A 26,272-nucleotide genomic window follows, 5' to 3' on the forward strand; every position below is an offset into this window, starting at 1 on the left:
AAGGAAGTAAAGTTGTAACCATGTTTTTGGTTAATAATTAAATTATTTTTGTAAATTATACATAATCCACCCCCTTTGCCCGTCAGTCTGGGGCTGTGTACATATTTATAGCCTGTAGGAGTGGCTTGATTTAGTGCTAAATATTCATCATTTCAGACTGACAGACAGTCTTGATACTGTAACAAATGTTTATATTCCTTAGAGCAAGCTTTGTACATACACCCTTACTATGGGCAAACAAATGGCCATTATCTGTAAGTGTATCCTTAAAATCACTTACCTGTTCGCTGTGTAATCTACTTGCCTGGTTTGTGCTGGTGGGTGGGGTTAGTCAAGTCTGGCGCAGACGTCGGACATCCCATTCCCAATGTATTTTAATTGAATGCAATAGATTGGAAGTGGGACGTCGGACACGGAACTGACTGATCCCATTCCCAATGTATTTGAATTGAATGCAATAGATTGGAAGTGGGACGTCGGACCCGGAAGTGACCGATCCCACTCCCAATGTATTTGAATTGAATGCAATAGATTGGAAGTGGGACGGCAGACTCGGAAGTGACCGATCCCACTCCCAATGTATTTGAATTGAATGCAATAGATTGGAAGTGGGACGTCGGACTCAGAACTGACCGATCCGACTCCCAATGTATTTTAATTGAATGCAATAGATTGGAAGTGGGACGTCAGACTCGGAACTGACCGATCCCACTCCCAATATATTTGACTTGAAGTTAGGCTTACACAACTTCACAGGCTGTCTCGTGGGGTGTGCACAATAAACATATTAACATTTGGGGTCATTCGGACCCTTTTAAGGGGTGTCCAAAACCCATGAATGAAATTTGAATGGGAATAAATTGGGAGTGGGATGTCCAGAAACTGAGCTTGGGGGGGTCTACCGACTTCACGGCGTCGAGTACTGAATCATCTGAGTCCCCCAAACAACATATCAGAAGATGGGGTCACTGGGATCTTGCGTAGTATGTTATGTTCAGCAAATTTATTCATGAAAAATGTTTTCCTTTGTTTGCCCACTTCCAATCTATTCTAACCAAGTCAAATAAATTGCAAGTGGGATCTTACTTCCAATCTATTCCAGTCAAATCAAATAAACTGGAAGTGGGATCCCACTTCCAATTTATTTTACTATTTGGAATTTGGAAATCTTTGATTTTGGGGCCAGAACTGAGGCCTATATTGACAAATTGGGACCCAATCTCACTATCTCACTTCCAATTTATTCCAGTCAAATCAAATAGAATGGAAGTGGGATCCCACTTCCAATCTATTCTAACCAAGTCAAATTGGGACCAATTTTGGACCCAATCTCACTATCCCATTTCCAATTGATTTCATTCAAGTCAAATAAATTGGAAGTGGGATCCCATGGAACATGTACATGACTTGGCTGAAATAAATTGGAAGTGGGATCCCATGAAACACATACATGACTTGGCTGAAATGAATTGGAAGTGGGATCCCAATTCCAGTCTATTTCAGCCAAGTCAAATAAACTGGAAATGGGATACCACTTCCAATATATTCCAATATAGTAAAATAAATTGGAAGTGGGATCCAATTTCGAAAACTTTGACTTTGGGGCCAAAATTGGGGCCTATATTGACAAATTGGGACCCAATCTCACTATCCCACTTCAAATTTATTCCTGTCATTGAATAGAATGAGAATCTCTGAGCGTTTTGTGGGTGCTGCGAGCTCTCTCTGAGTGTTTTGTGCTAACTGCGATCTCTCTCTGAGTGTTTTGTGCGCGCTGCGCACTCTGGCTGAGAGTTTTTTTTGTGAGCTTTGCGATCTCTCGCTGAGTGTTTTGTGCAAACTGCGCGCTCTCGCTGAGTGTTTTGTGCGCGCTGCACGCTCTCGCTGAGTATATTGTGCCTGCTGCGAGATCTCTGAGGCTTTTCTTGCGAGCTTTGCGATCTCTTTGAGTGTTTTGTGCATGCTGCGAGATCTGTCTGAGGTTTTTTTTGTGAGCTTTGCGATGTCTCTGTGTGTTTTGTGTGCGCTGCGCGATCTCTCTGAGGCTTTTCTTGCGAGCTTTGCGATCTCTCTGAGTGTTTTGTGCATGCTGCGCCATCTCTCTGATGTTTTTTTTGTGAGCTTTGCGATCTCTCTGTGTGTTTTGTGCATGCTGCGCGATCTGTCTGAGGTTTTTTTTGTGAGCTTTGCGATCTCTCTGAGGGTTTTGTGCATGCTGCGCGATCTGTCTGAGGTTTTTTTTTGCGAGCTTTGCGATCTCTCTGAATGTATTGTGCGTGCTGCGCGATCTGTCTGAGGTTTTTTTTGCGAGCTTTGCCATCTCTCTGAGGCTTTTCTTGCGAGCTTTGCGATCTCTGTGTGTTTTGTGCGTGCTACGCGATCTGTCTGAGTTTTTTTTTGTGAGCTTTGCGATCTCTCTGTGTGTTTTGTGCATGCTGCGTGATCTGTCTGAGGTTTTTTTTTGTGAGCTTTGCGATCTCTGTGTGTTTTGTGCATGCTGCGCCATCTCTCTGATGTTTTTTTTGTGAGCTTTGCGATCTCTCTGTGTGTTTTGTGCATGCTGCGCGATCTGTCTGAGGTTTTTTTTGTGAGCTTTGCGATCTCTCTGAGGGTTTTGTGCATGCTGCGCGATCTGTCTGAGGTTTTTTTTTGCGAGCTTTGCGATCTCTCTGAATGTATTGTGCGTGCTGCGCGATCTGTCTGAGGTTTTTTTTGCGAGCTTTGCGATCTCTCTGAGTGTTTTGTGCGTGCTGCGCGATCTGTCTGAGGTTTTTTTTTGTGAGCTTTGCGATCTCTGAGTATCTTGTGCGTGCTGCGCGCTCTCTCTCAGTTTTTTTTTGTGAGCTTTGCGATCTCTCTGTGGGTTTTGTGCATGCTGCGCGATCTCTCTGAGGTTTTTTTGTGAGCTTTGCGATCTTTCTGAGGCTTTTCTTGTGAGCTTTGCGATCTCTCTGTGTGTTTTGTGCATGCTGCGCGATCTGTCTGAGGTTTTTCTTGCGAGCTTTGCGATCTCTCTGAGGTTTTTTTGTGAGCTTTGCGATCTCTCTGAGTGTTTTGTGCGGGCTGCGCGCTCTCTCTGAGGTTTTTTTGTGAGCTTTGCGATCTCTCTGAGGCTTTTCTTGTGAGCTTTGCAATCTCTCTGTGTGTTTTGTGCGTGCTGTTCGATCTCTCTGAGGCTTTTCTTGTGAGCTTTGCGATCTCTCTGAGTGTTTTGTGCGTGCTGCGCCATCTCTCTGATGTTTTTTTGTGAGCTTTGCGATCTCTGTGTTTTTTTGCGAGCTTTGCGATCTCTCTGTGTGTTTTGTGCGCTGCGCGATCTCTCTGAGGCGTTTCTTGCGAGCTTTGCGATCTCTCTGAGGTTCTTTTGTGAGCTTTGCGATCTCTCTGTGTGTTTTGTGCGTGCTGCGTGATCTCTCTGAGGCTTTTTTTTGTGAGCTTTGCGATCTCTCTGAATGTATTGTGCATGCTGCGTGATCTGTCTGAGGTTTTTTTTGTGAGCTTTGCGATCTCTGTGTGTTTTGTGCATGCTGCGCCATCTCTCTGATGTTTTTTTTGTGAGCTTTGTGATCTCTCTGTGTGTTTTGTGCGTGCTGCGAGATCTGTCTGAGGTTTTTTTTGTGAGCTTTGCGATCTCTCTGTGTTTTGTACGTGCTGCGAGATCTCTCTGAGGCTTTTCTTGCGAGATTTGCGATCTCTCTGTGTGTTTTGTGCATGCTGCGCGATCTGTCTGAGGTTTTTTTTTGTGAGCTTTGCGATCTCTCTGTGTGTTTTGTGCATGCTGCTCGATCTGTCTGAGTTTTTTTTTGTGAGCTTTGCGATCTCTCTGTGTGTTTTGTGCATGCTGCGCGATTTGTCTGAGGTTTTTTTTGCGAGCTTTGCGATCTCTCTGAGTGTTTTGTGCGTGCTGCGCGATCTGTCTGAGGTTTTTTTTGCGAGCTTTGCGATCTCTCTGAGTGTTTTGTGCGTGCTGCGCGATCTGTCTGAGGTTTTTTTTTGTGAGCTTTGCGATCTCTGAGTATCTTGTGCGTGCTGCGCGCTCTCTCTGAGTTTTTTTTGTGAGCTTGGCGATCTCTCTGTGGGTTTTGTGCATGCTGCGCGATCTCTCTGAGGTTTTTCTTGCGAGCTTTGCGATCTGTCTGAGGTTTTTTTGTGAGCTTTGCGATCTCTCTGAGTGTTTTGTGCGGGCTGCGCGCTCTCTCTGAGGTTTTTTTGTGAGCTTTGCGATCTCTCTGAGGCTTTTCTTGTGAGCTTTGCGATCTCTCTGAGGTTTTTCTTGCGAGCTTTGCGATCTCTGAGGTTTTTTTGTGAGCTTTGCGATCTCTCTGAGTGTTTTGTGCGGGCGCTCTCTCTGAGGTTTTCTTGTGAGCTTTGCGATCTCTCTGTGTGTTTTGTGCATGCTGCGCCATCTCTCTGATGTTTTTTTTTTGTGAGCTTTGCGATCTCTCTGTGTGTTTTGTGCATGCTGCGCGATCTCTCTGAGGTTTTTTTTATGAGATTTGCGATCTCTCTGAGTGTTTTGTGGGTGCTGCTCGATCTCTCTGAGGCTTTTCTTGCGAGCTTTGCGATCTCTCTGAGTGTTTTGTGGGTGCTGCGCGATCTGTCTGAGGTTTTTTTGTGAGCTTTGCGATCTCTCTGAGTGTTTTGTGGGTGCTGCACGATCTGTCTGAGATTTTTTTGTGAGCTTTGCGATCTCTCTGTGTGTTTTGTGCGTGCTGTGCGATCTGTCTGAGGTTTTTTTGTGAGCTTTGCGATCTCTCTGTGTGTTTTGTGCGTGCTGCGCGATCTCTCTGTGTGTTTTGTGCAAACTGTGCGCTCTCTCTGAGGTTTTTTTTGCTTTGCGATCTCTCTGAGTATCTTGTGCGTGCTGCGCGCTCTCTCTGTTTGTTTTGTGCATGCTGCGCCATCTCTCTGATGTTTTTTTTGTGAGCTTTGCGATCTCTCTGTGTGTTTTGTGCATGCTGCGCGATCTGTCTGAGGTTTTTCTTGCGAGCTTTGCGATCTCTCTGAGGTTTTTCTTGCGAGCTTTGCGATCTCTCTGAGGTTTTTTTGTGAGCTTTGCGATCTCTCTGAGGCTTTTCTTGTGAGCTTTGCGATCTCTCTGAGTGTTTTGTGCGTGCTGCGCCATCTCTCTGATGTTTTTTTTTTGTGAGCTTTGCAATCTCTCTGTGTGTTTTGTGCATGCTGCGCCATCTCTCTGATGTTTTTTTGTGAGCTTTGTGATCTCTCTGTGTGTTTTGTGCGTGCTGCGCGATCTGTCTGAGTTTTTTTTTGTGAGCTTTGCGATCTCTCTGTTTGTTTTGTGCGTGCTGCGAGATCTCTCTGAGGTTTTCTTGTGAGCTTTGCAATCTCTCTGAGTGTTTTGTGCGTGCTGCGCCATCTCTCTGATGTTTTTTTTTTGTGAGCTTTGCGATCTCTCTGAGTGTTTTTTGCGTGATGTTCGATCTCTCTGAGGCTTTTCTTGCGAGCTTTGCGATCTCTCTGAGTGTTTTGTGGGTGCTGCGCGATCTGTCTGAGGTTTTTTTGTGAGCTTTGCGATCTCTCTGAGTGTTTTTTTGCGAGCTTTGCGATCTCTCTGTGTGTTTTGTGCGTGCTGCGCGATCTCTCTGAGGCGTTTCTTGCGAGCTTTGCGATCTCTCTGAGGTTCTTTTGCGAGCTTTGCGATCTCTCTGTGTTTTGTGCATGCTGCGCGATCTGTCTGAGGTTTTTTTTGTGAGCTTTGCGATCTCTCTGTGTGTTTTGTGCATGCTGCTCGATCTGTCTGAGGTTTTTTTTGTGAGCTTTGCGATCTCTCTGTGTGTTTTGTGCATGCTGCTCGATCTGTCTGAGTTTTTTTTTGTGAGCTTTGCGATCTCTCTGAGGGTTTTGTGCATGCTGCGCGATTTGTCTGAGGTTTTTTTTGCGAGCTTTGCGATCTCTCTGAGTATCTTGTGCGTGCTGCGCGCTCTCTCTGAGTTTTTTTTGTGAGCTTTGCGATCTCTCTGTGGGTTTTGTGCATGCTGCGCGATCTCTCTGAGGTTTTTCTTGCGAGCTTTGCGATCTCTCTGAGGTTTTTTTGTGAGCTTTGCGATCTCTCTGAGGCTTTTCTTGTGAGCTTTGCGATCTCTCTGTGTGTTTTGTGCATGCTGCGCGATCTGTCTGAGGTTTTTCTTGCGAGCTTTGCGATCTCTCTGAGGTTATTCTTGCGAGCTTTGCGATCTCTCTGAGGTTTTTTTGTGAGCTTTGCGATCTCTCTGAGTGTTTTGTGGGGGCTGCGCGCTCTCTCTGAGGTTTTTTTGTGAGCTTTGCGATCTCTCTGTGTGTTTTGTGCGTGCTGCGCCATCTCTCTGATGTTTTTTTTTGTGAGCTTTGCGATCTCTCTGTGGGTTTTGTGCATGCTGCGCAATCTCTCTGAGGTTTTTCTTGCGAGCTTTGCGATCTCTCTGAGGTTTTTTTGTGAGCTTTGCGATCTCTCTGAGTGTTTTGTGCGGGCTGCGCGCTCTCTCTGAGGTTTTCTTGTGAGCTTTGCGATCTCTCTGAGTGTTTTGTGCGTGCTGCGCCATCTCTCTGATGTTTTTTTTTTTGTGAGCTTTGTGATCTCTCTGTGTGTTTTGTGCATGCTGCGCGATCTCTCTGAGGTTTTTTTTATGAGCTTTGCGATCTCTCTGAGTGTTTTTTGCGTGCTGCTCGATCTCTCTGAGGCTTTTCTTGCGAGCTTTGTGATCTCTCTGAGTGTTTTGTGGGTGCTGCGCGATCTGTCTGAGGCGTTTCTTGCGAGCTTTGCGATCTCTCTGAGGTTTTTTTGCGAGCTTTGCGATCTCTGTGTGTTTTGTGCGTGCTGCGCGATCTGTCTGAGTTTTTTTTTGTGAGCTTTGCGATCTCTCTGAGGTTTTTCTTGCGAGCTTTGCGATCTCTCTGAGGTTTTTTTGTGAGCTTTGCGATCTCTCTGTGTGTTTTGTGCGGGCTGCGCGCTCTCTCTGAGGTTTTCTTGTGAGCTTTGCGATCTCTCTGTGTGTTTTGTGCGTGCTGCGCCATCTCTCTGATGTTTTTTTTTTTGTGAGCTTTGTGATCTCTCTGTGTGTTTTGTGCATGCTGCGCGATCTCTCTGAGGTTTTTTTTATGAGCTTTGCAATCTCTCTGAGTGTTTTTTGCGTGCTGCTCGATCTCTCTGAGGCTTTTCTTGCGAGCTTTGTGATCTCTCTGAGTGTTTTGTGGGTGCTGCGCGATCTGTCTGAGGTTTTTTTGTGAGCTTTGCGATCTCTCTGAGTGTTTTGTGGGTGCTGCGCGATCTCTCTGAGGTTTTTTTGTGAGCTTTGCGATCTCTGTGTTTTTTTGCGAGCTTTGCGATCTCTGTGTGTTTTGTGCAAACTGTGCGCTCTCTCTGAGGTTTTTTTTGCTTTGCGATCTCTCTGAGTATCTTGTGCGTGCTGTGCGATCTGTCTGAGGTTTTTCTTGCGAGCTTTGCGATCTGAGTGTTTTGTGCAAACTGCTGGCTCTCGCTGAGTGTTTTGTGCGGACTGCGCTATCTCTCTTAGGTTTTTTTTGCGAGCTTTGCGGTCTCTCTGAGTATTTTGTGCAAACTGTGCTCTCTCTCTGTGTGTTTTGTGCGTGCTGCGCGCTCTCGCTGAGTGTTTTGTACGTCCTACGTCCTTTCTTTGCACTGTAAAATGTGATAAGTTGATCTTACTTAAAGGAATTTAGGAATCCGGTTGCCTTGAAATAGTTAAGTAAATATAACTATTATTTTGAAGTTATGTTAACTTAACGTCTATCATTTAAGTGTACTTAAAACGCAACTGTATTTACTTAATTGATATGAGTTGTTCTGACATTAAGTAGTACATAGATGCAAGTTGCCATTTTTAAGTACTGCCAACTTATGTTACCCAAGTTAACATAATTCCACAAGAGTCCTGTTTACTTAATAGAATTTAGGAAACCGATTGCCTTAGAAAAATTGGGGTGAAAAAAAAAAGCACAACAAAGAATTATTATTCAGTAGTACTTCTGGTTTATTTTAATCAAATTCCATTACATCACAGAGCACATCAGCCTATCTAAATACATAAAGTTACCCAAAAATAAAATTAATTCCACATTTAAGTCAATTAAAAATATTTTTTAAAAGAAAACCTCCAGTAATCTTTATTCTTGAATGACTCAAATGGCACAGTCTGTGTAATAAACAAAAATGTACAATAATGTTTAATGCACTTAACCAAGCTAAAGTTTTGCACAATAAATTTAAGTGCTTTGACACATTATGAACAACACAAGAACATTTTGCAAGTGCAAACCATATAAATGAGAGCCTAACATCAATAAGAGGGTAAAGCTGGGTCCATCGAAACTTAGAAATCCCTTAAATTATTTTGGGCTCAGATTGCCTACTCCCAGGTTTAGCAAGTCAAATGTGTTCTCCAGTCTTTTGGGATAGTCCAAATGAAGGTTTTATAGTAGTTCAAATGTCAGGCAAATAGCTTGAGCATGGTTTTCAATGTTCTCCATAACGTTACCTTCCAGTATGATATTAATGCTAGATGGCTCAAAGTGTATGGCATTTGGACCTGGTTGCTGGCTGTCTTCAGGTATAACAGTCAATAACCCATCAGGAACCTGAATGAAATCTGTGATGGTATCTGAATCCTGCAGACAAAAGGTAAATATAATGAAAAAATATATTATTGCAAAACCTTCATGTCTTCACTAAGTAAATTTTAATTATACAATTTGATGTAATACTTACAAAACAGACCTTGAAGTACTCACTGCCTAATCTCCAAGATAAACCTGGAAGACAACGAAGGACAGCAGTCCACATTGCTGTAATATCCTGGATCTACAAGTTAAGAAAAAACAAACCAAAATATCTAAAAATAAACATGAGACAAATGTGTGATAAATTATAAGTTAAAACACATAGGTGTCTGTGTTCTATAATATATGTTACCATCCCATTAAAACAGGATTCATCTGCTAAAAAAAATATTATTGGGTGTTTGTGCTGTTTTGTTTAACTTGTCTGTCTTTGGGCTCCATGGTTTTAGAAAGAACCATTAAAAATGAAAGAAACATTACACAGCACAAAAATAACTGATTTGTCTTTAATAGTTTTCGGGAAATAGTGCAGCTCCATGGCAAATAAATGTTGGTTCTCATGTTTGGAATTAGTTGATGATGACAAGTCTACAGGAAAACTAACCAACCTTAAAGGAACACTAGCTAAGATCAGTGGAGCATCACAATGATTTTTAAGCTGTAATTAAGCTAAAAAATTAAGGTAAAAAATATTATCTAGTGTTCCATTAAGGAGGTGACTGGATCACTCTTATAAAAGTAACATTCCAAATTGTAATAAAAAGATTCCTTACCTTAATTTCAACTTGGGCAACAATGTCTGCAAGTGTACTGCCAATAATTCCTTTCCTGGATTTAAAGATCTCAAGGAATCGTGGGGTGTGACTGTCCAAGGCCTCAAAAAAGTCTTGTTCAAGATCTTTACTTGCCACCCTTGTGAACTCAGCAAAAACCTTTAGGAAAAACACAGCACACATAGAGCCATAATTCGATTTGTACCACATTAACAGATTACACAAATTAAAATACATTTACTCTTGTAGAAGTAATATGTTCATGTTAATACGATTGTATGTTTTATTTTACATAAATTACATATTTGTTACCATACCTGCTGCTTTCTGAAAAGGGCTGGCCAGCGCTCCAACATGCGTTTCACTGGTGGCTGTAACCACCATGTTTCTGTATCTGTAATGTCTAAGCAGTTGCCCTTTCTTTCATACACAAATTTGCAAAATTTACATGCCCACTGCATCTGATTTAGTTGTGTTCAAGCTGCAAAAAAGAAGAACCTTTTTTAAAAATGGATTCAAACATTGTAGATATAGTGCTCACACAAGGTAAAGTGTGTTTCATAAAATGTCAGCCCTGTGCTTACAAAAAAAAGGCTAACCCGTGTCTTCTATATTATTTATAAAACGTGCTCTGTTAACGTCGACTTGGTATGTGTTGTAAATAATTGTTTTATCCATGTTATACGGAGCGCTGTTGGAGTATTTTTCCGGTGAACACATTCACACAAGACTTGAAGTTATGTAAGACACTTCAGACAAAAGGTTAACCCCAACAAAGTTATGCCTTAACCAGCTTTGCATTTGCCGTTACAAATATGGAGCTTTGCCTGGGTCACGGTTTTTTAAAAAAAAAGTAACCTCTGCCGCTTTTGACTCACCATTGAGTTATGCTATGGCTTCAACAGAAATTTTGTGAGTGCTGCGCGCTCTCTCTGAGTGTTTTGTGCGTGCTGCGCGCTCTCTCTGTGTGTTTTGTGCAAACTGCGCGCTCTCGCTGAATGTTTTGTGCGCGCTGCGCGCTCTCTCAGGTTTTTTTTTTTTTTTTTTTTTTTTTTTTTGCGAGCTTTGCGCATCCCTCTGAGTGTTTTGTGCAAACTGCGCGCTCTCTATGAGTGTTTTGTGCGAACTGCGCGCTCTCTCTGAGTTTTTTTTTGCGAGCTTTGCGCTCTCTCTGTGTGTTTTGTGCAAACTGCGCGCTCTCGCTGAGGGTTTTGTGCGTGCTGCGCGCTTTCGCTGAGTGTTTTGTGCAATCTGCGCGCTCTCTGAGTGTTTTGTGCAAACTGCGCGCTCTCTCTGAGTGTTTTGTGCATGCTGCCCGCTCTCTCTGAGTGATTTGTGCGAGCTTGTACTTTCCACTTCGGACGTCAGTCGCATGCTGAGCAGAGTGAATGCATGGAAGGTAGCTGGCCCTGATGGTGTACCTGGCCGGGTGCTAAGAGCTTGTGATGTGGAACTTGCGGGTGTCTTCACTCACATCTTTAATGTTTCGCTTGCCCAGGTAGCTGTACCATCTATCTTTAAGTCAGCCATCGTTGTGCTTGTGCCTCACTCACCCCAATAATTTCCAAGTGCTTTAAAAGACTAGTTCTTTCTCACTTGAAATCCTGCCTGCCTGCTACGCTGGACCCACACCAGTTTGCTTATCGTAGCAACAGATCCACCGAGGACGCTATCTCAACAGCACTACACACTGCACTAACCCACCTCGCTTGGAGGCATAAGGAAGCATAAAGTAATCTAAATCTCCCTGGTAGGCGGCTGCGTTGACCTTGGACCTCAGAAAATACAGTGGACCCACACCATCAGATGACATGGGACCCCAAACTGCCACTGACTGTGGAAACTTTGCAGGGTACCTCGAGCAACGTGGATTCTGTGCCTCTCCTCTCTTCCTCCAGATTCTGGGACCTTGATTTCCATAGGAAATGGTCCTTGGTCTCCCAGGACCAAGATGGCATCGCGATCACACTGCGAGGCTCAGCGTCTTACCGGTTTTAGTGATGTTATACTTCTGTACTTAGCTATCTCCAGTTTTCTTGCGCAAATAACTCTTGCGAACTACAGTTACGACAGACAGACACTTTTGGAAATTAACATTCACCGCACAAACACCGGATTCAGCATCGGTTTGACTTTAACCAGCTTCAAAACAACACCCCTCCCCCATCTTGGACTGTCCGATTATCTTTCTTTGTTCCTGCTTCCCAAATACACTGCAGTCATGCATAGGATTAAGCCTTCAACCAGAACTGTAAAGATCTGGATGGATGGGGCTGACTCCTTCCTTCAGCAACAGTTCCAGCACACCGACTGGAGTGAGTATGCTGCCCGAGCCACCACAGTCTCACACATCCACTTGGACACCTACACTAACTCTGTCCTGAAACAAATCAACAAGCGCTCAGGGTACAAGAGTCCTCTGTACCGCCCACTGGGGTTGCTGGCAATATGAAGAGACTAATAGCTATAGCCAAGCACTGCTACAAACGCCGGATTGAGGAGCACTTTACCTCCTCTGACCCTCGGCGTACGTGGCAGGGAATACACGCCCTGACTGACTATAAACCAACTAGCTTTGTTCCATCTACCAACAGTGCTTCAGTCCCTGATGAGCTGAACAACTTCTACGCTCGTTTCGACCAGATGATATTGATATCTTCAATAAATCTTCCACCGACGACAACCCACTTGTACTTTCCACTTCGGATGTCAGTCGCATGCTGAGCAGAGTGAATGCACGGAAGGCAGCTGGCCCTGATGGTGTACCTGGCCGTGTGCTAAGAGCTTGTGCTGTGGAACTTGCGGGTGTCTTCGCTCACATCTTTAATGTTTCGCTTGCCCAGGCAGCTGTACCATCTATCTTTAAGTCAGCCATCATTGTGCCTGTGCCTAGGCATTCTACTGCTTCAGACTTTAATGACTTTCGACCTGTAGCACTCACCCCAATAATTTCCAAGTGCTTTAAAAGACTAGTTCTTTCTCACTTGAAATCCTGCCTGCCTGCTACGCTGGACCCACACCAGTTTGCTTATCGTAGCAACAGATCCACCGAGGACGCTATCTCAACAGCACTACACACGGCACTAACCCAACTGGACTGTCAAAACTCATAGGTGAGTATGCTGTTCATCGATTTTAGTTCTGCATTCAACACAGTGATTCCGTCTATGCTGATATCCAAACTCAACCATCTGGGTATCAGCACATCACTCTGCCACTGGATTTTAGACTTCCTGTCTAACAGACCCCAATCTGTTAGATTAGGCAACCTTCATTCATCAACCATCACCTTGAACACTGGCGTTCCACAAGGTTGTGTTCTTAGCCCGATTCTGTACTCTCTCTTCACCCATGACTGTGTACCTGCCTATGGTTCAAACACCATAGTCAAATTCGCAGATGACACCATGGTGATAGGCTTGATTACAGACAATAATGAAACGCCCTACCGGGATGAAGTACAGCATCTGTCCTTGTGGTGCCAAAACAATAACCTAGTACTAAACATGCTCAAAACAAAGGCGATCATCATGGACTTCAGACGGACTAGGAATCAAGCTCACGCCCCCATTTACATCAACGGAACTGCAGTGGATCAGGTGTCCAGTTTCAAGTTCCTTCGAGGACATCTACCATAAACGCTGCCTGGGCAGGGCACGAAAATCACTATAATATCACTACTGCACTTTATGTAAATAATGTAATATATTGCACTTCTGGTTAGATGCTAACTACATTTCATTGGCCCTGTACTTGTACTCTGCACAATGACAATAAAGTCGAATCTAATCTAATCTAATTTACTTTAATCAGGGAACATAACTTTGGACCACTCAGGAGCAGTCCAGTCCTTTTTCCTGACGCTGTCTCTTGTTCAAGAGTGGCTTGGCATAAGGAACATGACAGCTGAAACCCATGTCTTGCATACATTCAAATTTTATGACCAGCACCTGTATGTGCTTGTATAATTTTAAACTACTGATTCTTAACATTGAAGTTGCCCAGAAGCTCTATTGCAACTCTTCGCTTCCACATTAAATTACCTGACGCTGGATTATAACTTACTTCTGAACGTCATCGTTCCATTATCTTGGGCATGATTTTAATGTGTGAGCAATCTTTTTGTGCTGACTATATGCAGGTGTATTGTTTAACATTCGGATTCTGACTGGTGTTCGCTCAGAAGCTTTTACATTTTTCGCTTCCACCTTAAGTAATGCAGCAGTAACGTTAGGTAACTTGAAAATTTGAAAGTAAGGCGTTCGGACAAGAGTTTCAGAAGGGCAGGCTGGCTCACTGTGGTTACGTGTTTGTCGGTTTACTGGCATTATAAATATATCAAAGATAGTTGGAAACTTTGTGAAAGGACGTTTGTGTTGCCTTATCAAAGTAGCCAACACTTTAAAATGTTAATGTCTATGGATGTTGGGCATGTTAAAAGTATTAAAAACATTACAAAACACTTCAACGAATGATAAATATATACGCCATCCCAATCCCAATATATTTGCCTGTAATGGAATGTAATGGAATATATTGGAATCGAGACGTTCCGGGAGCCACCTGGTGGATTGATGCAGAATTGCGGGTAAAAGGCCCAAACTTTGAGGATTTTTAGCTCCCACCACGTGTGCCCAGGACCCGACCCCGGGCTCTGCAAAAAAAATCGTCTAGGGTGCGCCGCGCGCTAGGCCGATAAGGTCCACCAAGCAGCGTATCATATATGTGGATTGGGATGGTGTGGTACTACGAAGAGGTAAGCAACTGCTATTTTCTCGACTAAATGGCCTTTCGGACCTAAGACCCCACCACCACCTGTTAGGTCTAAATGGAATTGTGGACACATACTCCCATTTGTGGCCAGATGGTAGTATGTCAGTGTAGTTTTTATTTATTTTTTATTAAGTTAATGCAACATATGATTGGTCATTTGAAAATGGTACTCAGGCAGCTAGTACTTAACCTTTTCCATGTTACATATTTCAGATTATTCCAATTTTGGACATTTCAATTCCAACATTACTGATTATACACAGAGTCTTGTACAAAAAAGAAGGCATGGGTTTGAAAACGTTCAACGTACACATGTATCATTGTCACAAGCATTTTAAAATGTGCACTGTGTACACATTTGAATTTGATATGTATTTTTGAAATTGTGATGGAGAAAATAAGGACAAGTATTAAGAATTGAAATCTAACAGAGCATTTGGAATCAGAAAGTAGTTTATTTAACCTTAAGGTGGTCAACATACAATAGCAGAGAGTACTATGTGAATGTGGACAAAGGAGATGTTTTCACAGAGATATTTATATAGGTAGTTTATACGTCATAACCATAAGATAATCACTCGATGTTTCTGCAAGCTTAGTTTCCTTAGAGACATCTCAGTTTGATATACAAGATGTGGTTTGTTCTAATAAAGCATTGACCTCGAGCTGACCTGACATACACTTAGTTTTTGAGCTCTGTTGACGATTAGAAATGAATATACTGACAAACAAGCAGACAAGTTCTTTCAACAGAGACATATAAAAATTACCATTACAGAAATATCTGAGTTTGGATATCCCTATCTTACTAAGAAAAGTCGACAAGAAATGTTGTAGAGCAAATCAAAAGCTGTTCAGCAACATATAGCAAGTTTTGGTCCCTTGTGTACAACCAAAAATACAACCGCAAAGTTGCTTCAGAATATAGTGCACCTTGTCTGCCCACTGCAACGGGCTTATCCGCGCTATATTTTACCAGCCGTAACTACGAAACCTCATGTAATTCTACACACTTAGAGCAGGCCAAGCCATTTAAAATGAAAATAACCTGTTTCCAAATTGAATTATACAAGAACAAGTATAAAAACAACAATAAAGTAATTTTCACTATTAGAATTAACTCACACATCCATTCCCCTCATTTTCCTTCAGAAAAGGGTACTTAAATATCAGAGCTTTACACACTTGCACATACTCATTTGTACACTCTAAAAAGTGTATTTGGGCAGTAGTTCCTATTATAGACTTATTTACATTAACCTCAATTAATTCTTTTGCCTTAGTTCCTACAACTTACTTTCATGAGTTCAATTAACTTAAAAGTCACACATTTTATCTCAAAATAACTTTTTACTTTGAGACTACGTGAAACAATTAAGTTTAAAGCAGCTTTACGTCTGACGTCATTACGTAAGCTTTGCGCGAGGCAGATCTCTGGTACCGACAACAGGTGCGCCCCGCTTTTTCTTCCGAACATCGACGGTCGACGTGACTCGGATAAAACAGTAAGTATGCTACCCACCATAACCAAACATTTAATAAACCTTAAAAAAAAAAACAGACTGCACTGTAAAAAATCTAACTTCAAATTTAGTTGATTATACATTGAAATAGTGAGTTGGGAATAGAACTCAATTGTGTGATAGTTCATCTAACACGAAATGTATTGTTCTGATCAACCTGTAGGCACAACATAAAAAATGTGTTGAGAAGATTTGTTTGGAAAAGTTGCTGATTAAGATAAACCTGCGCATGCTCTGTTCTAGTCATGCGCATGCTCAGTGGGAGGTTCGGGAATACGCGCGAAGGACGGTTGATTCCTCTTTGTTGTGGCTCGAAGTTTGGAGAAATTCAAGATTGAGGTAAATAACTAGTGATAGTTCACAAAGCATTTTAAAGTTACGTTTCTAGTTTTAACACTATCTTAAAGCCGTGAATATGTGAGGGAAATTGCCGTGGCATTGTTATATTAGCTAACTTTGCCAACTCGACTGAGCCATGGAAAGTTTGAATATGAGCCGTTTGTTTCATTTAATCAAATGCCCAACGTAACAGACTCAAGCAGGCTGTAACAAGCCTGAGCGCTTTCTTTATGTTCTATTTTGAAAATGTTATGTATCTTGTTGGCTGGCTTTTTTCCATTCCACCTTAAATACCGGAATAGGTAACGCTATATTGAGCCTCCTCGGTGTTTGTTGAGCTGTTTAAGGTAGAACGGAAAATTCAGGATGCTGACTACAACAACGCTCCTTTAGTCTGATATCATTTATATGAAAGCAGCAGGGTGTTATTACAAGATTAAGCCGTCAAAGATACAAAAATATCCGTATTGTCTGAATCAGACCTACTATTTGTTTTTTGTTTTGCTTTTGAGAAGTTCGTAGGTGTCTAACAGCACTAGCACTATACCTAACATCGTCTGTTTCTCAAAACATTTAGCTAAATGTAATATATGTGTGTGTGTGTGTAAATAAATTACAAAAACATTAAATAACGTTACATAGAGTTTGTGGTTCTGTAATTGCATTTACAAACTATAATTGTGTACAATGACAATACTAACACTAATATTGTTTTCATTTTCAAGGAAAAAAGGGATACATTAGATGAAGTGCAAAATCTGCTCTTTCACAAGCCAAGACACAGACGTTGGGTTGAAGCACCACAGAGTACGCCATGGATTTCATGGTACACGCTGGCCCTGTTTTCACTCCAATTGTGTGTGTTCCTTGATATGTCGTTTTTCAAAATGTCACAGTAAATTATCTACATGTCACCAAAGTTCTACCTTCAAATGTGATCTTTGTGATTATAAAGATGTTTGCGATATAGCCCTGCAGGGCTGAGTGAGGATTCCTTGGAAGAAGAGAGAAAGGCAATGAGGGCTGAGATAGATAAAAAGGGTCCAAACATTTTCTTTACGGTGGAAGGAGCTTGTTGAGCAGGAACCTCTGGTTGGTCTGGTTCGAGAATGATGGCCAGCACTGTTCTTGGAGAGTCAGGTGAGTAGTGTTTGTTTGCTGTACTTGTGACTCTGGCCCATTTCAGCATATTTTTCTTTTTATAGTTTTTGTAGGATTGTTTCACACTGCAAAACCTAGTGTGAACCAATCTAGTTTACTTGTCTAAAATGATACTTAACTTTTTTTCCCCAGAACAGTTCCAAAACTGTTATAATGCGAAGTCATCAGCTGTTTGGATTATTTACTTATTTTTTTAGTTATTTACTTATTAACCAAGAAGCGTACAGCATTGTCCAACCACAGTAATGTTATTTAAAGGCAACAAGTTTTATCGCGCACAACATTTGTCACGAAAGCGTCCCAAAAGAGCAATTTTCCTGTGGGCTATTTTTTTGGCCTTGGGATGACGGCATGGTTTTTGTCTGGATCCCTGCATAACTGTTATCAACTGAATCAGTGTTTGTCTAGAAATGTTCAGGCTCTGTACGTAATGACTGATAATCTGTATTCTCTATTGTTTACTCCTCTCTCTCTCTAGATATGCAGTGAGTTTCGTAGAATAACTGCCATCAACCTGAAGAGTCAGTTTCATGATGCACTGGACACATGTGCCAAAACTCCTTAAACTGTACAGGAGTAGAAGGGCAGCCTTTGGAGGAGATGGGATGCATCTGTAGTATGTTTAATGCACAAGTTTTTGTGAAAAACTAAGTTTGTGAGGTTTTCACAATAAAATTTTAAAATATTCCATTTGTGCAATGTAGATTTATTATTTTAACCAAGTTGAATTTCTGAGTAGCGTAAAGGTATTTGACTCCTATTTGCAAAACTAAAATAACATGCTAAAAAACACTTTTAAAATTATTTAAATGTAAGCTGTATTTTAAGTACACTGTAAAAAGAAAACAGTTGATCCAACTTAATTGAATTGCTTCAATTGGTAACAAGTAATTCAATTAAGTTTATCCAACTTAATTGTTTAAGTTTAACCTTAAAAAAATAAATTGAAAAAACTTAATTGAATTACTTGTTACCAATTGAAGCAATTTTCTTTTTACACTGTATAGTGTGAGTGATAATGTAATGCTCAGTGTCACTTCGTCAGCAGTCATGGGGGTCCAGGTGTATGGAATGGCGTTGGTCTCTTATAGAACAGCGTTGGGCTCTAAACGTGTGAACACATGCTCGTTAACACGTTATTAAAAATTTGCGTGTTGACACGTAAAATTTTGTCGTGATAACGTGACCAAAATTGACACGTTTACACGCTTCTTAAGGTTTTCGCCAATGGGAGGCCTCAAATCCGGGCGTACTTACATATTCATGATAGGATTTACATCACACCCTGTAGCTGACACGAAACATAAATCCTTTGTGAACGTAGTCCCTACGTTTCATCTGAATTATTCATAACATAGTGAGCTAAGCACTGACCTGTGGCTACGTTGAGCCCTACATGAGCAGTGTGAAGACAGCAATACTAGTAAGCTGTTTATGTTTCACAATAAAAAAAAACTGTTGTTTAGTACCTTAAAATTTGTAAACATGCATATTATTATATAACTTCATTCATAACATGCTCTAAAGCTTTTCATAATTTTATAAGAAACAAACATCACTATTCACTCACACTGTGTGTGACACATACTGAGGCGTAATTCATTCACATTGATAAATTATGTGCATTCTTTTAATAGCATACTGCTAAACAATACAGTGTCAATACAAACCCATAGTGAAATTAACTTTCCAGATCCTCCTCTTTCTGTAAACATGTATACTATGTGTAAAGATACATTAATTTACTCATGTGTTATTTAATTATGTGTATGTACTTATATGTTAAGAGAGGATAAATCTCCTTCAAAATTAAATTGAACAAAAAAATCTGAATTAAAAAAGGGCTTTTTTCAGCAGTAAATTCAGTGGTGGTTGAAGTGAGGGGTATATATATATATGTGTGTGTGCGCTTTTAAACGTATTTATGTTTATATAAATATTATGTTTGTATAATGTTTATACAAAATCTCATAAACATTGTTCAGAACATTAAACACTGGAATTGTTTCCGTTATTTGGTAAGTTAAGGCTTTATGTTGTTTCAGCAATAACGCCATACACCAGTAGGTGGCAGTAAAGCATCATGATTCACGAAATACACAAACTTAACGTGTTAACACGAAATTATACGCTGCGTGTTAACACGGAGAATCCAACACGTTTAGAGCATAATTTAAAACAAATGAAAGAAAAAAAAAGAGGAATTCAAGTTTATAAAATGTATTGGACTAAAAACAATAAGCTCGTAGCCTACTTAGTGTATACTCAAATACCTACATGCAACATTGAGCCATGCTTTGGTACTGCGTTCTTATAATGTTTTTTGTGAATTGACTACACTCGGCTCAGAGTCACAGTCAGAAAACAGCGTTGGCCCACAGCAGGCTCAGTGTCACTTTTCTGAGTGTTCTTCGTCAGTAGTCATGGGGGTCCAGGTGTATGGAATGTCGTTGGTCTCTAAACGTGTTGGATTTGACCATGTTTTTTTTTTTTATGAGATTTTGTATAAACATTATACATATATAAATACGTTTTAAAGCACGCACACACACACACACACACGCACACACACACATATATATATATATATATATATATATATATAAACCCCTCACTTCAACCACCACTGAACTGCTGAAAAAACCCTTTTTTAATTTAGAATTTTTTGTTCAATTTCATTTTGAAGGAGATTTATCCTCTCTTAATTTATATATAGAAGTAGATACACATAATTAAATAAAACATAAGTAATTTAATGTATCTTTTAACATATACATGTTTACAGAAAGAGGAGGATCTGGAAAGTTAATTTCACCATGGGTTTGTATTGACACTGTATTGTTTAGCAGTATGCTATTAAAAGAATGCACATAATTTATCAATGTCAAATCTCAGTATGTGTCACACACAGTGTGAGAGAATAGTGATGTTTGTTTGATATAAAATTATGAAAAGCTTTAGAGCATGTTATGAATGAAGTTATATAATAATATGCATGTTTACAAATTTTAAGGTACTAAACACCAGAGGTTTTTTATTGTGAAAAATTAACTTCCAGTTGCTATGGGGATCAGCTTACTAATATTGCTGTCTTCACACTGCTCACGTAGGGCTCAACGTAGCCATAGGTCAGTGCTTCGCTCACTATGTTATGAATAATTCAGATGAAACGTAGGGACTATGTTCACAAAGGATTTATGTTTCGTGTCAGCTACAGTGTGTGATGTAAATCCTATCATGAATATGTAAGGATTAGTTAAATGCTGTTTTAACTACAGTAACTGAAAAATATCACTGGTGAACAAGACAAAATACATATTCAATTATAACTGATATCACAACAAAAATATAGAATTAGAAACAGTACATAAAAACCCAAACAAAGTGTAGTGTAGCGAAACTGGTGGACTCTCTCTTTGTCTGTGTGTGGATGGATATAATCTCGGTGTGGGGACTAAAACTTGTTTACAGACTCACATTTTTAGTTATACAAATACACGCATTTTTGTGTGTGTACGATTGTTTACATGTGTAAGGAAGAGACGTTATAAAAAAATAACTAAATACTCTATAAAGGACTTAAATCCAGGATAATAAGTCTGAATTAATGAAGACATGGCCCCTGTGCATAACTCGTGCGGGAGCTGGCAACGCCAGCCATGGAGCTTTCCCATTGAAGCCAGTTTGCTACGGTCTCTTTTAAATATCATTTGATTAGAATACAACATTTTACATGTGCTTAATGAATATATTTTTTGTTAAATATTGGTTTTAATCATAACATAAATGTGTCGCTTTGTCAGTTACCAAAGTTACATCAGCCAGTAATGTTAAGCTACAACCCGGTCTCACACCTACTCGTGATATAGTAATCTGCAATTCGTGACATATCGCATATTTTCAGCATGAATTGCAGTCTCCTATATATGTGACTATACCACGAGTAGGTGTGAGACCGGGTTGTAAGCTATCACTACCTCAGGATGTAAAGGTCTTCCATGTGTCTTAGCAAATTGCAAATAATTTAAATAAATGTTTTACAGTTACTGAAAGACATCTACGAAGAAATGTACTGCTTAAATTTTAATTTTTATTTTATTTTATTTTTTTTTTTTTACAGAATATTTGTATGTTAGCATCTGCTAATGTTAGCTAGCATCCAGTTAAAAGTTCTCCTGTTCCACCTTAAACAGAGTGACAGTTATTTTCTGATGAAACAAGAACAAAAAGTAACTGCTTCAGCATTTAAAAAAGAACAGAAAACTCCAGTATTGTGCTTGTAAATAGGGATTAACATTTAGTGCTAGTTTTGCTATGCTGTGTGTGTTTTGAAAATAACATTGTGTTTGGTATTTAATATGCAGACTTTTAACTTTGGGAATTGTGTCAGTATAACAATTAATTTATGTTTTGTATTCTTTATTCCAGATTGCAAACATATGTTCCTGCACTTTTTTAGACTTCTGTTTTTTTTTTAAACTTCCTGCTATATATATTGTGTTGAAAAAAAAGCGTATTTGACAATACAAGAAATTGTATAAAACTTTATCTAGACAGTATAATAATTACATTAAGCAAGACCATACATATTTTTGCACAAATCACTAATATAAGCCTTTTAAAATTCTAGTCAACTGAATGGAGAAAAAACACATAGGGAAGAAATATGAGCATCTGCAATATCTTCAGACCATTCAGCTATTTATTATAATGTTTGTAACAGCTATTTAATACTAAAATTTAATTCAAATCAAATCAAATTGTATTTATATAGCGCTTTTCACAACAAAAAGTCGTCACAAAGCAGCTTTACAGAGATCCGGGTCCAAGCCTCCTATGAGCAAGCCAGGGGCAACAGTGGCAAGGGAAAACTCCCTCAGCACATGAGGAAGAAACCTTGGAAAGAACCAAGACTCATACGGGGAACCCATCCTCCTCGGGTCCACACCGGAGACACAACAGAGAACAGAACAGAAGTAAAAGTGAAATGATGACAGATGAAGGGGTTATAGTAATGTAAATGTAGTATATTAGTGATGTATGAGTCTGAGGAAGGAGAAGGTGATCAGGGATTCTGTGTGAATTAAAAGTAGGTGCAGAGTTAATCTGAGGTAAAACAGCATGGCCAAGCATGATAGTGTAGATGAGACAAGGCCAGGATCTTGTACAGGATACACAGGGGCTGGATCAGGGCAACACCTGGAGAGCAGCAGGACATCTCAAAGCATGAGAGAGAGACAGGAGAAAGAAAACCAGACAAAGGGAACAAAAAAATACAGAGATTAGTAGGGTCATGGTAAAGAACAGGCAAATTTGTCCTGCGAAAAAAGCTTCCACGGGTCAGGCAAGAGAACCCAGTGACAGACAGCGTGTTGGCGGTTACTAGAAAGCTAACTAAAAAAGCTGTAGCTATGGTAGTATGACAGGGTTAATACAGAACAGTGATAATTAACCTGATGCTGTGTATGGGGAAAAAAGCTTGTTCCATTTAGGGGTGGGGTGGGCGTGGCTAGGTCCCAGAGGAGGTTTCAGAGCACCTGTAAGTCCAAAATCGATGACGAAAGGAGATTCACGGTGAACGTAGTCTTCTAAGACCCACCCACCCTTGAAACTTCTGTCAAAACTCAAGCAAACCACGAAGCAGACTCTGGAGAGATTCCAGAAGCAAAAGACCTTATCAGCAAAATCCAAAAAACAATAATGAAAGCAAAGACTGGCAAAATTCAAATGAAATAATGTCAAATAACTGCAAAGAGTATCTTATAAAAATAAACTTAGCACAAAAAGTAAGGAAATTTGTGTTTGGTAGATTATTTTTTTTTGTTGTAACAATGCTTCTTGGCAGTTTATCTCATACCGTTGGAAAGCCTGTTAATTTCCCCTTTAAACGGTGCCACATTTGTAAGGAACATGCATTTGTGGGATGAGCAGTAGAGCTGAGAATGTGGGTTGCGCCTCTTTAAAAGGTAAATGTGGCATCATTTAACAGGCTTTCCAACTGTATAAGATTTATTGCCCAGAAGCATTGTTACAACCAGGAAATAATCTACCAAACACAAATAACACAATTTTAAGAAATTTGTTTATTGTTTTTTGTAGAAATTTTTAAACAGAATTATATTTCTTAAAAAGTTTAGCTTTTTCAAAGTTTCTGTAAATACAAGGGTGTGTTTAGTGTTGAGTGATATTTTTTTTAGAACTGGTCTAAACTACCTCCATGATAAAGTTTTTATAGCAAAGTTGTATAATTAGTGTTCATTGTAAGTTGAACCAGAAAATTTGCACTGAAATATTTTTAATATGTTTACTGTATCATCTTTCAATAAGAATATAATTAATTAATATAATGTGTGTGTGTGTGTATTTATTTATTTTTTTTCCACATAAGATATCAACACAGAGGTGTCTTACACGAGGGGAAAAAAATTGTTGAACTGATGGAAGATGAATGCTGATGCAGCACCACAGACACTTGTGATAATGGGCATTGCAGCAGTGGTAATGGGCAGTCTTTGAATTTACCACAGCCTTCATGAAGCATTTTAGACAGCTGAAATTCGGTGTGGCTTTTTTGAATTTGTTCTGAAAAACGTGAGTTGGTGTTGTGGGCTGTGTGACAAGAAGTTTGTGCAGTCAACTAATACGTTGTGATTAGCAGCTATCGGATTCTTGAGTTTTCAAGCCCCAAAGAGCAGAGGAGCGCGCGCCATGTCAGGTTGGTAACAGTCATTTTGTTTGAAGTTTGTGTTTTTTTCTTTAGCCATCTCAAGTGAACAAAGTCATCAAAACTTTTTATTGCATTAGGCTTACTTTTCTAATGTTTGCTGCAGCTAGCCAACGTGTCATTATGATGAATAGCAAGTGTTCTACTTAGCTTTTAACCCACATTATGTAATGTCTGAGCTAATAGCCAGGTTGTTAAATTTTGAAATTTGAATAATTACTTACAGTCTACTTGAGGTTGAGAAGTAAAATGTTTCTATCATTGTTTCTCAATATGACAACTTTAGAATGTGATCATATACTTTGATATATGAATCACGCTATATTATAGGGTAAGTGTACTTTTAAGGCCACCAAAATCAGGTTTTCAGGTATGTTTAATAGATATTCTTCTGATTTCTATTTGATATCTGTGGGGAAAAGGCAAGGTCATTTGAAAATGTATGCATTTGTTTATGTACATGTTTAGAATATTAAATGGTGATATTTTATGAAATATGTCAGAAGTGTGGTATGGACCTTATTGACAAAATAAAAATGTTGTTGATTAAGGAGGCCTTGACTTACATAGGGGTGTGATTATTTTCGTAACTGGGATTTTCTCTCAATAGAGTTAATGGTGTTGAATATAGATTCTTATAAACTAGGTGCACTGGGATAGACACTTGACTCCCACAATACACACTCCAGCCACTGGGGGGGGGTCTTACTTTTCTTGAGATCTTGAAGTGGAGCCTTTAAAGGGGAGGACCTCTGGTTTTGGAGGCCAGATACCGGAGCGTCGTTTTGGATATATATAAGATGGTGGAAGTTTTGGCGCTGATTTTTCTCTAGCACTCTGGAAACTGTTGCACCTCCAGATTACTACCTACCCTTTTGAATAATCTCTACATGCTTGGGCTGGTCGACCATGGAGTCAGCGCTTGGGTTCTTCGAGGATCTTTAGGTAAGAAGAGTGAACCCTCCCAAGTTCTCATTTCATCACAATAGATTTCAACACCTTATTTTCGTGATCTAATTGTTGGCTGTGTGATTGTAACTTGATAGTTTTGTGCTCTGTTGAGGTTAGCTGTTTGCTAAGGTGGGTATTGGATTGCAGAGTTGCTTGATTGTATACAGTCTAGACCTTTGGTAATTGGGTATGTTTGGTTGAGTTCTCAGGAAATCTGATTTGGTGGTGTTGATTTGACTCAAAAATACCTGTTGGAAATTGTGGCCTACTTGGGGCTTCTTGAGTTGTATGTGTTCTTTCAGAAGTCCTATGAGAGGACTTGAGGTAAGGTGGCCAAAATTGTCAAGTACTTTTAGTTTTGTAGTCATACTTTGGTGGTACTTAGGGATTTTAGGCCAATAGGGGAATATAGGTTACCTCTTGGTGTTTGAATTTTAGTAGCCTTAGAGTTAGGGGTCTCTGGTCTGTCCTCATTTCGGCTGGGGGGCTTTTGGTATTTTTTTAATTTTTTCCCAAAAATGTCTCAGTTTGATCCGGAAAGTTTTATCCAAGCCCATCTGCAGACAACGGACTGGATAAAATTAAAGAAGCCTCAGTTGCTCCAGCTTGCTGAATATTATGAGATTGAGGTAGATTCAGAGTTGAATAAAATTAAGATAGTAGATCCTTGCTCAGTCCCTAGGTTTGAGTGACTCCATCATTGAGGCAAGATTGGCTAGGGAACAAGCAGAGAAGGGTAGGCGAGAGAAGGAGAAGGATAGTTTGCGGGAGCTGGAGTTAGCTAAGATTGAGTTGGAGAAGGTTAAACTCTCGCAGATGGAGAGTCAACAACAGCGCAGACATGAGACTCGGTTTGATGTATCCAAATGTCTACATCTAATGCCAAAATTTCAGGAAGACGAGGTAGATGTGTTTTTTGATGCCTTTGAGAATATAGCCACGGAATTAGCTTGGCTGGAGAATTGTTGGACCGTTTTGGTTCAGAGTGTCCTGTAGGGGAAAGCTCGGGAGGCTTATGCAGCTTTGAATTCTGCACACTCCATGGAGTATGACACGGTGAAAACGGCAGTGAAGAATGCCTATGAAGTTGTGCCAGAAACTTACAGGCACAAATTCCGTTCTCTTAGACGTAAGCTAGCGGAAACCTATTTGGATGTAGCTAGGCAGCAGGAGGCAGTGTTTGAACGAAAGCATGTGAAGTTTATACTTTTGCAGATTTAAAACAGCTTGTTCTTATGGAACAGTTTAAAAATAGTCTACCTGTTCTTTAGGAAGTGTACATTCAGGAGCATGGGGCGACTGAAGTTAAAAAGGCTGCTATGATGGCAGATACTTACGAATTTACCCATAAGGAGTCGAGAGTGAAAGAGAGATCAGTGGTTGGAGAAAGGCTAATATAGAGGTTAAATCAGCAGAGACTAAAAGTCATAGGGAAGGGCCATCTGGCTCTAAAC

The sequence above is a fragment of the Hoplias malabaricus genome, unplaced genomic scaffold (assembly GCF_029633855.1).
Source record: "Hoplias malabaricus isolate fHopMal1 unplaced genomic scaffold, fHopMal1.hap1 scaffold_24, whole genome shotgun sequence".
NCBI classification, from domain to species: domain Eukaryota; kingdom Metazoa; phylum Chordata; class Actinopteri; order Characiformes; family Erythrinidae; genus Hoplias; species Hoplias malabaricus.